The sequence below is a fragment of the Pteropus vampyrus genome, unplaced genomic scaffold, assembly GCF_000151845.1.
Source record: "Pteropus vampyrus isolate Shadow unplaced genomic scaffold, Pvam_2.0 Scaffold151, whole genome shotgun sequence".
In the NCBI taxonomy this organism is placed as follows: Eukaryota; Metazoa; Chordata; class Mammalia; order Chiroptera; family Pteropodidae; genus Pteropus; species Pteropus vampyrus.
The window spans coordinates 3,455,126-3,467,036 of NW_011888932.1; the positions used below are offsets into that span (position 1 = coordinate 3,455,126).

An 11,911-nucleotide genomic window follows, 5' to 3' on the forward strand; every position below is an offset into this window, starting at 1 on the left:
AATACTCATTGTCTATGGCAAGGACCGTGCTGGGGACAGCTAGAAGTCTCATCTCCTAGGGCTCTGAGGAACCATCCACACTCACATCCTAGCTCACACACCTTAACCTGGATTAGAGGTGGGAGGGAGAGAGTGTCATGATAGAAGGCTTTGTTGGAAGGAGGTGGGGGCCTGAAAAAGGGGAAGAGAAGACAGAAGTTCTGGGAGTGTGTGGGAGGGAAATGACAAGAATAAATAAAAGCCCATGGGTGGGAATGAAATTCACTTATGAAAGGGCAAAGATCTGGGTGAACACTTATGTGTCATCTTGGTGAGCACTCGATCTTTGGGGCATCAACTGTCAGAGCTGAAAAGGGCCCCAGAGGTCACCTTCATTTTACTCCCGAGGAAACTGATGACCAAAGAAAAGACAAAACGATTTCTGTGACCCTTTGTGCTATGAGTTTTGATAGTTAATGATATCTTTTTCTCTTGAGGAAAATAGGCTAGATCTATGTTTCTTAAAATTTTTCATTAGCAGCAGGAACTTTTTAGATATTTTTCCTAATTACCCCCCTCCAATGAAATCTTAATACCACAGATATATTGTATATTTGTTATATACTGTAGATCTGTTTATGTATCTATACACATAAAAAGCATAAGATATTTTTGACCCCAAGAACCAGTATTTGCCCCCTTGGGGGCGATATTGTTCTTGTTGAGAATACATGGGACAGAGAGACCAAATATGGCCAGATTACTGAGGCTTTGAAATTCAGGCAGAGAAAATGAATTTGGTGCAGTAAGTATGAGGGAGCCATAGCAGGTTGTTGAGCAGGGAGATACAGTGAGGAAAGAGGTGAAGCCTATCTCATGTAATAGTATCCATCAAACACTTTGTGCCAGCTACCCTGCCCGCACTGTCAATATCATTAAGTAAAAGGCCATAGTCTTCCTATGCCATTACAGGCTAGGGAGAGACAGACGATGTTAAATATATGTACAAATAATTATTTGTTAGAGTTGTAATAAATGCTGCAACAAGCTTTATTTTTTTGTTTTGTTTAACCAAAATGTATAGAGTGTTTGTTGTGTTCCAGATGCTATGCTAGCACTGTACAAATATTAGCTCATTTAATACCAAAACAAAGATATAGTTAATTTCACTCATTTTACAGATGGGAAATTGAGGCATAGCAAGTGCCTTGCCTAAAGGCACAAGGCTTGCTATGGTGGAGCTGAGATTCAAATCCAGGCAGTCTGCCTCCAGAGTCAGTTTTAAACCACTGCACTACCTGATTGGAAAAATAGAACCTATTTAAGGCGTAACCATAATTCAGTCTGCACCCAGTGCAGGGTGCCGATATAGATTCATGGCCCTCTTTCAACATCTCAAATGGAACCAAGGGCTGCATGTTGGAAACTGGTGGACTAGATTAAGATTTTTAATGTCTCTTTGACTCTAAAGATTGTAATTTCGAGAGAATTTTTAAAGGGGCATGGGAATTAAACTTCAGCTCATGTAACCAGAACAAGCCAGCTGACCCCAAACTCCCTTCTCAGAAGAGAAACCCACCTCATTGCTAGATGCAGAAGAAATGGGACACGGGCTTAGTTATTATAACTAAGTCACATATATGAGCCTCTAGTGAAGGACATATGCGCCCTGGGCTTGAAACTTGAAGAGGCAGTGAAACCAAAAACATATGCTCATGCTTTACTATTTGACTACCTCTGAACTTTTCCCTCCCTCCTTTTTGCCTGTTAACCAATGAATGAGATAGACTTTTTTTAAACAATAATTTTTTGCTTACACAGGACTCATATACTTGCCATAATCTGTAATTTTTTTCTTTAATTAAAAAAAACCTGTTTTCCCTTAGAGGTCTTATCCTATTGCTCTAGAAGGGAGCCCAAGATACCAATTTGAAGGACAATGAACTAAATCCAGGAACAATCCCTTTCCAAACCTATCTTCTTATTGCTGTACTGTCTGTATACTTATTGAACACCTACTACATGCCAGGCACGGTGCTAGGTGCCGGAAATGTGGAGAACGACAAGTCATAGCTCCTGCCTTTTAGGAACTGACAGATGAATAGGGAAACAGGTACAGAAATCATTGTAGTGCAGAGGATATATTAATATATATACACCACATGCTCCATGATATTTTTAGACTGTAGACTTTTGCACACACTGTTCCCAAGCCTGGGAATATGGTTTTTTTTTTTGGCATTTTAGCAGTCTGATTCCTCTGGGATGGTGCATAGAACAGGAGCCCCTAACCTAGTAAAGAAACATCAGAGAAGGCTCCCTGGAGGAGGAGTGTGTAGGCCGAGACTAATAGCATTCAGCTTCGATGTCAATATCTCTGGTTCATCTTCTCAACCCCATAAGCTGAGTGGTGTGTGCCCCCTTTGTGCTCCCTAGCCTCCTAAAAAAAGTAAATATTTGTGACTGCTGAATAAATAGCACTCATAAGTATTCTCGTAATTGTCTAAAAACTGGTTACCTTCTCCACAAAACTGTAAGCTCTCTGAAGGAAAGGAGTGTGTAGGCTTTCTTTTTTTTTTTTTTTATCTTCATCAATAAAGAGACCATCTTGCCAAGATAAGCCCTTACTAAGTATTTGCAGATTCGAGGATGGACGGAGGCGTGGACAGATGAAGGCATGGATGGATGAGTGAGTGCCTGGGTAGCTGGGAACACAGAGAAGAAACTAAATAACAGTGCCCAAATGCAGGTAAGTGGACAAGCTAAATAGAAGGATCAGTGACATTTTCATAGAGGTGATAACTTTGAGTTGAGCTCTAAAGAATAATCTAGTGCAGTGCTTTTCAAATTGTAGTGCACTTGCGAATCACCTGGGGATCTTGTTAAAATGAAACAAGTAATTCAGTAGGTCTGGCGTAGAGCAGCACATTCTGCTTTTCTAACAAGCTCCAGGTGATATTACTGCTGCTGGCCCTCAGACTGAACTTTGACTATCAATGATGTTTGAGAAGTATGGATTTGGGGATAGGAAAGGGAAGATGATCTAAACAGATGGAACTGTTGGGAGCTATGCTGGCTCAGCCATGGTGCAAGCAGGGACCACGGTGGCACAGGCTATGGAGGAAGACGAAGGGAGAGGGGTGGCAAGGATTGGTAGACACATAGGATTGTCTCTGAGAGTACAGGAAACTTGGGCTTTTATTGAGCACACAGGAGTCCTGAAGCAATGAACATTGCACCTGAAGCTATGATGAATGAAAGGCAGGCAGAGAAGTAATGTTTCTTGAATATCTATGTATATCTATATTCTAATCGATACTCTTACCTGTATGTATCACACTAATTTTCTCCTTATAACAGTTCTGAGAAGATTCATAAAACAGAGATCCTTTCTTCTTTCCTTCCTTCGTTCCCTTCCTTTCTTCTTTCCTTTTTCCTTTCTTTCTCTCTCTCTCCCCCTCTCCCTTCCCCCATCCCTCCCTCTTTCCCCACCTCCTTCCTTCCTCTCCCTCTTTCCATCTCTCTCCTTTGCTTTCTTTCTTTTTTTATTGCTTTATTTTTTGCTCGTTTTTAAGTTGATTAGTTCACTGCGGCATTGTTTTCTGAATGTTCTATAGGTTGCAGATTCAATTCCTGTTAAAAGTTATATAGAAAAACATTCTTTTGTTGTCTTAATTTATGCCATTGATTACAGAGAAAGTGAAGCAGAAATCTTTGTACTGTACTTGGAAATAAATAAAATATTTTTAACTAAAAAATTTTTAAAAAGAAAAGAAAGTGAAGATGTAGAAAGCATAGGTTATTTGTCCCGGGTCCCACAACCAGTGACAGAGTCGGGATTCCAGCAAGGGCTAAGTATGTGGGAGAACCTACATAAGTAGACAGAGGGTCAGGGAAGAGCTCTCAGCCCAGTGGGGAATTCAAGTATAAATGAAACGTTCAGAACCTCCTGTAGTTGCAGAGCCTCGATCAGTATATCAGCATTCTGCAGGCTGGAATCTGAGGGTGGGTTAGAGCAGGGACCCAGGGCTTTTAGCAGATTCCAGGAGCAGACCAATCCCAGATTCCCGGACGCCAGAAAAGCAAAGGCTGAAGTTGGGGGAACTGCTTCTGTCCAGATAGTAAGAGGACTCCATGGCAAAACCCATAAAAGCAGCAGCCCATAATGGAGCATGAAGAGGCTTGGTGAAGATGAGGGAAAGAGAGTGGAGAGATATTTCATTAACTTGGTAAACACAAGGATGGAGGAATCTAGAAGTGCAAAAAGAGACATATTTACATTTTAAGATTTCCTGTCTCTTGCCATAATAAAATCACAGCCTTCTTGAGGCATACATAGAATCTTTTTGAGCTACTCAATACAAGGCTTTCCCTACCCCCATCCATTCCTTTAATGTTAAATAGAGACTACCTGTGTGATCTCCAAATACTGCAACCTTCAACTAAGAAACATCTAAAATCAAATATATTTGTTTTAGAAATGAAATTGATTTGCTTAATTTGTAAGTAGCTCTGTTATCCCAACCCACTACATTATGACCCATTTAGCCCCTTTATCGGAAAAACTGAAGACATATTCGAAAGTCTATATTTTATGCATTGCTCTGTACAAACTAGGAATAAGTGGGGACTTCCTAAGTAAACATAAAAATAAATTGCATTCTGTCAAAAGTCAAAATGACAGTGTATACAATTTAACCCATGCACATGTGCTCCCCAGGTAGTTTGACCCACGCACATGTGCTCCCCAGGTAAGAGAGTGCGCATGAAAAGTCAAGGGATGCAGAGTCCAGGACACCAGAAAAATTATCTATGTGGATAATCTCATCACAGGATTATGATGAGAATAGTGTTGGGAAGAGTCCGAGTGAACCAGGAGCTAAATGAGGGACCCAGATGTTGGTAGATGACTGCAACAAGGCTGGTGATGAACAGCATGGTCTGATTACGCTGAGATTCACTGCTGGGGCTTCTCGGGTCCTTGAAAAGTCCTTTGATTTCTTCCACTAAGGGGTTTCAAATAGAGACCTGGTGACAAACAATTAGGACAGTTATACTGATTTTATTTAATAATGTATAATGCTTATTGTAAATTAGGTGTTGTTCTGAGTACTTTCATAAATATTAAGCCATTGAATCATCTGAACTAGATATTATTGCTATCCCCATTTTACAGACAAGGAAACTAAGACCCACAGAGAGCTTAGGTCACTTCCCGAACCTTAAGAAACATATAGTTCAATCGAGACACTAAGGCCCAAAGAGGAGAACATATTTGTGCAGAGCCAAAGAGAAGCCTAAAGGGATGAGAACTCCGTCTCCTGAGTCTGGGCTCTCACTAATTTTTAAGCATAACATCATCTTACCCCTTGCCCAAATGTAAGATTTTATAAACAAGAGGATCATTTCATTGACATCTTCTCTAGTCCTTTGTGCTGCCACTAGACTTCTCACATATCATTTGTGTCCTTACTCCACTGTCCTTCGATTATTTGTATTCTTGTCTTCCAGATTCGACTTTGAGCTGCTGGTAGGCAGCAGCTACGACTTTCTCCTTTCTGTATGGGCAGCAACTGAGGAAAGCACCTGGTATATGCTAGGAGCTCTATGACGTTTACTGAATATGTGAATGAATTAAATCCCAAAAAACTCACCTTGATTCTTTCCTTTTTACAGGTGCTTTGTTGCCTTGAATTTATCTTTCTGATGTCATGGAAGCCTGTTGTGAGGCATCACAATGTCACCTGTCCTGCCCAATGGCTCTCTGTTTCAAAACTGCAGGTTATTTGTTGCTTGTTCTGGGCCTGGCACTACACTAGGGAGGAATCTGACTGAGTGGTCTTCTGCAGAGCAGCCTTGAACTTCTGTTTTTTCATTGTTTTAGTTCCTAGATCTTATTTTTTTCATATAAGTACCAGGAGTTTCATATATTGTTCTTTGTCTCTGCTTTTCAGACTAAATGCAGTCTTTAAGCTGTGCATATAGTATAAAAACTTAAGATAGAAATTTTATTTTGTGTAAATTAACAATTCGTCAAGCATTTAATATGTGTTAGTTTCCTTGCATTCATTATCTCATTTAATCCTCAAAACATTTCTATGAAAGAGGTATTATTATTCTCATTTTATAGATGCTGAAAATGGAGGGTCAGAGGGGCTAAATGATTGATTCAAGGTTATGCAGCCATTAAGTGGTAAAGCCCAGATAGATATGTATGTGGCGAAGGATTATGCTCTTTCCGCTACAGCACACTGTCTCTAGAGGCAAAAAGTTAAAATGAACCTATTTTACAAAAATAGTTTGGGGAAGACCTGTCCGGCTACGTGCCACTAATTTTTAGAAAGTCTTAGAGATTCGAGTGACAGTGAACTCTGGGTGGGTTGTCACTGTTGAGGTGTGGGGACTGCCAATAAAGCTAGCCATGAGCTAGACTGCATTAGCCAACTTTGAAAGCATCCAGGATGAAGCAAGAGTCTGGCTCTATTTGGGGAACAAGTCAGATACATTCTTTTCCATCATGGAGTTTACAATTGGGTATTGTTTTCAGTTCTGGCCATGACAATTAACTTGAGAAGCTGACAAAACAGGAGAGTGTATAGAGAAGTAGGACCAGGATGGTGAGAAATAGGAAAGAACAGTTGAAAGAACTAAGAACAGAATACAGAGAAGATTTAGAGATTAGATATATTCTGAGTGGCACTTGAAGGTGTAAACATGGCTGAACAGAAGACAGCCAGCATTAAAAAAAAAAAAAAAAAAGAATTTCCTCATAATTAGCAATGGACTGACTACCTCTAAAAATAGTGAGGCTTCCATTACTGGAGGTGTCTAAACAGAGATTGTAATCACTTTTCAATGGCATCATAAATAGAGGCAGTGTACCTAGGCAAAGAGGACAGAATCTGCAGGTTGATTGCTTGCTCATAATAATTTGCAGGCTATTTGACTGTGGAAAGTTACTTAGCCTCTTTCTTCGTCCAAACTGGGAAAATGGAGCTTCTTCCTCCTAGGGATGTTATGGGGATTATATGAAGGTACGAAGCACATAGCTGATAGTAAACTCTCAGAAAATGATCCGTAGAGGTGGGAGTAGATGGCAATTAAGTCTTTTCAATACACAATTCTATGGTTCCATACTTATTAGTAGAATTTGCTCCCAAGTAAAATTTTACAAAAATGGTTTCTCAATACCCACAATTCCTGTCCAAGTACCCTGGCTAGGAGAGAGCAGAAGAGGAGGGAAAGGAGAGGAGCTCCTCCTTGTGGGCTCTCAAGTCCCCCAAAAGCTGCTGATGCAGTTTGTTTTGTGAGGTAAATGTCAGATTCTTTTGGAGGATGCAACTTTCCTTGCTGAACCAATAGCTCTTCACGTTTGTCCTGACTTCCTGTGCACTTAATCTAACAGTGGTCACACATGGTACTTCTGTAGGATGTTTGCATTTTACAGAGAAACACCTTCAAACTTGCAGGCCAGAGAAAGAAAGGAAGAATCAGAGAGAGAGAGAGAGAGAAGGGGGAGGGAGGGAGAGAGGGAGAAAAGAAGGAAAAAAGAAAGGAAAAGAAGAAAAAATTCCAATGGTGAAAATCAAGGCATGACCCAATGAGAACGCTCCTGTTATGAATAGCAAGGGCCCCCCAGATCTTCCTGAATAAATAGGGCTCTGCCTGTAGGAAATGTGAACTGATTTTTCCTCTTCCTTTGCCATGGAAAAATTCCACTCCCACCACTAGCAACTCCTTTGGCTAAAAGCCAAGAGGCAATCAGGCTGCCTTTTTCTACTTTTCTCCTTCCCTAGAACACAGAGTTCTGATGGACCACTTCAGAGCTTGGGCTTCCATAGCCCTCAGTGCTGTCAATCAGCAGGCTGCTCAATTTTAAGAAAAGATTTATGCAGTCCAGCCAGAGTGTTTTAGCCTCATTTTCTCTCTTTTTTTCTGCAGCCGGATTATTATAACAAACTCACCAGGGGATCCTTTAGGAAGAGTCAAAAGGATTCTACTCGTTAGATTGGTGTTTAGACTTAAAGCACCAATTGAGGACTTTTATCTTTCAAGTGTGTGTGTGTGCGCACTTTCAAAATTTGGGTTTTCATTTTGAAGTACAAAAGTAATGCTAGCTTGAGGCAACAAACTAGATAATACTGTTGTGTAAATGTAAACTGGTCAACAATATCCCCTTCAGCTTAATCTCCCCCTCCCATTGCAAATGTTAACATTTTAGTATGTATCTTTTCACATCCTTATCTGTATGTGTATATATATCTAGATACACATATACTGTATGTATGTATATATTCACATATTTAGAGATTTTCGTCATACTTTTTAAAAACAAGACTTACAAACTCACAAAAATAACTTGCTTTTTTCATCTATATTTCATTTAAACCCCTCGGGTAAATACATATAGATTTAAGTTTTTTAGCCATAATATCCATAGTTTATATATACCCAATCTTATTTATATATTCCCCTATAGTAAATATCCAAGTAGTTTCTAGTGTTTTTGTCTTTTGCCACTTCAAATAATATTGCATAAGAGTCCTATATCCATGTTTCCATTTATTCAAAATTTTAGTTCAGTAAAGACATTTCCAAAAGTTGAATTTCTGGATTCCAATGAGGATTTTAGATATTACCAACAAGAGTCAATGCCTAACAAAGCACATAGCCCTTTGGTGATAGCTTTTTCCTCTTAGTTGGGAAAAAAGCCTGGAAAAATAATGTCCCCTTCTCTTCCTTCCCCACACCATTATTCTCCTGCAGTAGAATGGGCAAAGATAATATATCCTGTATCATTCAACAAGGACTAAAAATCACCAGTTTGCTGGGTTATTAGAGGATACGAGAGAGGCCCAGATTAAACAACCACATATTCTTCCAACAAGTCTTTTGTTCTTTTTATTTATTTTTTTTCTTCATGAAAAGGCAGATAATAAAAAAGGGGAAGCAAAGAAAGCTAAATTGGATTTAATAGGCAAATAGTTTTGTAATGGCACCTAACAAAACCATTGGCTTATTTCTCATTCAGGGTCCGAATATATCTTTCTTTTTGTAGACGAAGGGAACGAGAAAATGAGGCGAAGCACAACAAAAGTTTTCCTATCTGAAAGATTCATCGCAGCTCAGGGTTGGAAAGGGCCTTAAAACATCTGGTCTGTTTTCTCCATTGTGTCTGGCCTCATTCTGTCCCTACTTAACACAGTTGTGTTTGGTTCTTTCTTTCTTACCTCCATGCCTTCAAAAGAACGTTTATTGAATGCTTTCTGTGTGTTAATCCCAAGGTAGATTCTGGGGATAAAGAGGAAAGACATAGACCCTGGCCTCAAAGGAGCTTACAAAAAAGGGGAAGAAAAATCAGTAGACTTAAAATTATAAGGCAAGGACAGAGATGTGTGCAAGTATTCAGGCAACACAGAACACAGCTGGGAGAATGGGCAGTGAGAAGAGGCAAGTGAGAATAAGCACCTAACAGCTGGGAGAATGGGCAGTGAGAAGAGGCAAGTGAGAATAAGCTGTGGCTTTCTGATTGAATAGAATGTTGTCAGCACTGACTATACAGAAGGTACAGCATATAAAAAGGCCTGGAGAACACGATATATTAAAGTCGTGATTATACTTGATTTAGAGTAACAGAAATAAAGGATGCCTGTGTGCAGTAATGGAATATGAGCTTGCAGAGGCAGGTAAGGGCCAGATCTTCAAAAACCGTATATTCCTCACTAAGTTTGTATTTTATCCTAATGGAAAAGGGAGAATTTTAAGTGTATAGGTGACAAGATTGGATATACATTTCATAAAGATCTTTCTAGAGTCAGTGCAGAAAATAAGGTCAGGGAACATGAAAGAAGGGTTTGCTAGCTTAAGGGAAGTTGGGTAAGAGAGAAATGAGCAAACTTGGAAGCAAGGTGGACATGTGATTGTGTGCAAGCTGTAACAAAGAATTAAATATCAAGAATGAGCTTTATAGTTCTGGCTCATACAAGCACGCTGAATTTCAGTCTTGGATAAACATTGAACATACAAACCTGAGGTTCACAGGTAGGAGTTGATATAGAATTTGGGAATTTTGGGCCTAGAAATTGATACCCTAGGAAAGAATGAAAAAAAAAAAATAGGGTCAGGAGTAAGAGACTGGATGCAGGAAGACCAGTTGGGAAGCTAGTAAGTCAGTAAAAAATGGCAGAAATGGTGGGGGAGGATCTGCATTAGGCAGTGGCTTTGGGCATGGAGAACTAGACAGTGGATAGAATAGAATGGCCCTGTGACATTTCACACATGGAGAGAAAGGAAGTGGAGGAATCTCAGACATGTAGGTTTCTGACTTAGGCAACTAGATAGATGGTATTTCCCACCAATTTAGATAGAGAATACTATGTAAGAAGTTACTTTAAGAGGGAAGATGAAGAGCTCATCTTTAGACAGAATGAGTTTAAAGTTCCTGGGATATACTCAAATAGAGATGTGCGTAAAGTTAGTTATATGAGTCCAGGGTTTAGAAGAGACGTATGGGTTAAAAATATACTTGGTTTCATCAACATGTGAATGATAGTTGAAGCCAAAATCAGGACTGAAATCACTCAGCAAGCGAATACAGAATAATAGAAAAGCAGGTTAGAGACAAAGCTGTAGGAAAATATTGCCCATGTTTAAGAATTAGGTGCCATTTGTGACAACATGAATGAAGCTGGAGGTCATTATGCTAAATGAAATAAGCTAGACAGAAACAGACAAAGAATGTATGGTATCGCTTATACTTGGAATCTTAAAAAAAAGAAGCCAATTTCATAGAAACGAAGAATAGAATGGTGGATGCCAGAGGCTGCGGGGAGGGGAAAATCGGATAATGTAGGTAAAGGATACACATTTTCAGTTATAAGAATACATTCTGGGGATCTAACGCACAGCATGGTGCTATAGTTAATAATACAATATTGTGTATTTGAAGGGTGCTGAGAGTAGGTCGTAAGCATTCTCACCACACACACAAAGAAAGAGTTAACTATGTGAGATGACGAATGTATAAATTATCTTGATCTTAGTGATCATTTCACAATGTATATCAAATTATCACATTGCATACTTTCTTATTTTTTCAAAAGTCATAGACAGTTTAATCTTTCTATAATTAGATTAGAAAAAAATGAACTAGTGGCAGGAAGAAGCAAGAGTCTTCTAGGGTCAGGCGTTTGGTGAGATAGATATTCAGTTACTGTGCATTTTCATTGTTTTTCCATGGCAGAACCCAGGGCAGAGGCTTGGGAACACACATGCCTGAAGACAGGTTACTGTTATGTTCTATAACGATGATGCTAGCAGGACCGTTTTTAACACGGTAGTTGGCTGTGCCCAGACAAATGGGGTGCTGGTCTGTTCCCACAAATCTTTATCCCAGTCTTCATCGCAAGGAGGACACTGCCATGTGCTCTCAGCCTAAGTCTTTTGTCCAAGGTTCCTGGTTGACAACGACTTACTCTATACAACTTTTGTCGGCACAGCTTGAGATATGATGACTGGTTTCGGCCCAAGGAACTTGGTGGTGAGTACTGTTTGCAACATCAGGATGTTTGCTCTCGATAAGATGATGAAGAAACCCACAAGCCCTGATCTGGTGGTTTTTATCATAGGAGCATTGTAGTAGTTTTAAAAGGTCCAGGGAATCAATGTAAGTGTCTTCCATGTTGGAAACGAAGGAGCTGAATCCAGATGCTCAGTCAAGAGATACTCTCCCTGACATTGTATACTTTAAATACATACAATCCTATTTGTCAATTATTTCCCAATAAAGTTTAAAAAATAGGTAGAGGATGAAGTGCTCAAGAACAAAAGTGAAGTGGGATGGACAGAGAAAAAGCAGGAAAACTAGAGGAGGATGGCATAGTAGAAGCCAAGAGAGAAAGAGTTTTCAAGGTGGAGGGGAAAGTGAATGGTT

General features: G+C 39.6%; 1 pseudogene; it reads right to left on the bottom strand.

Annotated features, from left to right (window-relative positions):
• Positions 1–11,188: 11,188 nt before the first annotated feature.
• LOC105298361 lies at positions 11,189–11,659 on the bottom strand (annotated as a pseudogene).
• Between the last annotated feature and the right edge of the window lie 252 nt (positions 11,660–11,911).